Here is a 3,107-nt window from a genome sequence, read left to right as displayed (position 1 = left end):
GGGCCAGAGGCCGCCTCTCCTGTTCTCCCTTTTCCTCCCATGCTTCGATGTTGGGAATTTATTGGAAAATAATGGAGCGCGCGTTCACGCTCGCAGGTGCTTGTAGGCATCGCTGAGACGGAATTCGCTTCGGGGAGAAGTAAGACGCAATCCTCCCTTTGACCCCTCTCCTTATATATCCTTTATACCGGACAACCCTTTGAAGTCTAAATTGACCGTCGGTCGACAACCATTACCGAGATCTTTCTCTCCCGTTCGTTCTATTCTTATTTTTCCCTCCAGCGGAACTTCCCCCATCTTTCCTCTCCCGACTGCTGTCTGTCTCTCACGCGCTTCGCGTCGCGTTGCTTTCGCTTCTTACGGCGATTGTCCGGTGGACGGCTGCCACTGAAAAATCGTCGATGCTACTTCGCCAGTGCTATTTCGCCGTTCATTTTGCAGCAAATCGCACGAAATTGCGTTTCTTAATGCGCTCTGCGCAATTTCAAACAAAGACGTTCACTATTCTTTTTTTCCTTCTCTTTATGATAACGTGATGAAATGATCTAATGATCGGGAAATACAGGGATATTTCGCCACTGAAACTTCCATCTTAGGATTCCAAAAATGTTTCACGTCCAGATTTCAGACATATAAAATCGTATATTCTTTCTAACAATGGAACCATTTATCTTGGACAAATTTTTTTCGATAGACAGGTTAGGTACGCGTAACTTTGACAACAACTTTACTAGTCGCGATGTGTAAAAGTTACATTCCTTATGAGGATTTTATATGACACTCATATTTCTCATACAAAATGTTGAAGTAAAAATACGAAAAGAATTATCAAAATTTGCTCAAAACAATATGTCTGACAAAATATTAAAATCTGAGTGTAACTTTTAGTAAATTGGTCGTTGCATCAGTGTAGCAAAGGAAAATTACATTATTGTATGATGCAAATTTAATTCAATGCAATATATTTGCTTCATAAAAAAATATTTAAAAAAATTATAAAGATTACATTATTGATTATCTCACGTGATAATCATGGAAATGTATCTCTCAGATAGATAATACCTACATAGATAAACTTTTATAATAATTATTTTATGATTGTCACAGATGATTGAGACAATCGATGATGAAAACTTTGCAATTTGTTTTTTACAAACTTTACAATTTGTTTTAGTTATACTAATAAAGTAAATATACTGTATTAAATTAATTATTAATTTCACATCATACAATAACGTAAGTATCTTTTACTATGTATTAATGCAGCAACAAATTTATCAAAAGTTACATTCAAATTTTTATATTATGTTCATAATATAACATATTGTTTAGGTTATAATTTTTTCGTATTTCGTTATTCTATGTGATAAATATGAGTGATTTGATCAATAGACTCATTTGCTGAATTTCATGATTCAATATAGTTAAAGTTGCTATAAAGTTTGCGTATCTTAGTCTATTGAGACGTACCTCAACCTACCGGGGAAATGGCATGTTAATTTAGCATCAATTTCCTTATTTGATTTGTTACATCGTTTATGAGTGATTCATATAGCATTCATATTTATCACATAGAATAGTGAAATGAAAATATAAAAAGGATAGTCAAAATTTGGTCAAAACAACATGTTATACAAAATGCAATATGAAAATCTGAGTGCAACCTTCAGTACATTCAGTACATTTGTTGTATGACAAAAAATTTACATTGTTGTATGATGTAAATTTAATGATATAATGTAAAATATTTTAATTTAATACAGCATATTTACTTTATAAATACTATTTAGAACATTGTAAAGTTTGCATTATCGACTGTCTTACGTCGTGATAATGAAAGTCTACCCGAGTTGTTCTCGACGAAATTTCTCGTTAAGGCGCTGTTACTTTCACTGCATTTAAAAACCGATTATCGTACGTTTATTCTGTACATGCGGTCGTGTGAGTAATCCTTGGAGCGATTGCGAAGTCTCCGTTACGCTATAATTGCACTCGAAATGGCAATCGACAATACGCGGCCGCGGTTAATTAGACAAGTACAAACGAACTTTATCACCGATCTTCGATGGTAGAGGTGCGCAACAATCCCGAAGTGATTACGAGTCGCATTAACCTACCACAATGGACGCTTTAATGGTGTATAACCGTTGTTTTGCTCGCTGCTTTGCATTGCTGGAAAACCCATCCGCCGAATGCTTCCGAGCGTGTTGAAGCTACTCGAGAATATCGGCCGTCTACTTAGACTGCTGTACGTAAACTTTGCAGCATCTTTAAGTACACTAAATCACGAAATTCGCGAGGAGTCCTTTGTGATTGATCAGATTGCAGTTATATTTGTCACGTACAATGACGAAACAAAAATACGAGAGAAATACGAAAAAAATGATACAAATTTGCAGTAAATCATAATAAATGTAATATGAAAATCTAAGTGTACTTTTCAGTAAATTAGTTGCTGTACATCAATGTAACAAAAAATCATATTATTGTATATATGAGATGTAGACTTCGTAATTACTTCAATATAATATATTTACTTCATGAATGTAATCAAAGGATTTGTTTCCATCATTGATTGTCTCACGTCGTGATGATTACGAAAGTTTATCTGGACAAGTATTATCTATTTAACTCATCATTATTTTTGTAGAACAATGAAACTAGTGTCGATCTATTTACAATTTGTTAAACCTTACGTACTTTCGTTTGTACTTGTCTAACAACTGTATTATTTATTCCGTTTCCACTGATCACACGATTCCACCAGACCATCCACTGAATGGAGGATAACGAGAACATATTTTCTTTATTTCAAGCTGTGCGAAAGTTGAATATACTCACGCGCCAAGTTTATCTACGTTTGGAGAAACGCGAGAAATAAAACCGTCTACTTGCCCCGGAATTTTTTCGCGTCTCGCCCGTCTAATGCGATAATTTCGCCGGCGGGTTCTAGCTATCGAAGTAAGCAAGCGTAATTCCCGGGCGAACATTAATATCGTACCTTGTCCCCTCGATAGAACTCGAGACTCGCGGACGATTCATTCCGAGAGTCTCCCGGCTGGCGGAAATAAACGCGCGCTCGCCGCGCAGATTCCAATTTGCCAAGG

This window comes from Odontomachus brunneus, unplaced genomic scaffold, assembly GCF_010583005.1.
Source record: "Odontomachus brunneus isolate Ranch 3 - 2012 unplaced genomic scaffold, Obru_v1 Obru_scaffold_119, whole genome shotgun sequence".
NCBI classification, from domain to species: Eukaryota; Metazoa; Arthropoda; class Insecta; order Hymenoptera; family Formicidae; genus Odontomachus; species Odontomachus brunneus.
The sequence above is the reverse complement of the archived record's forward strand: the minus strand, read 5'-3'. Positions refer to the sequence as shown.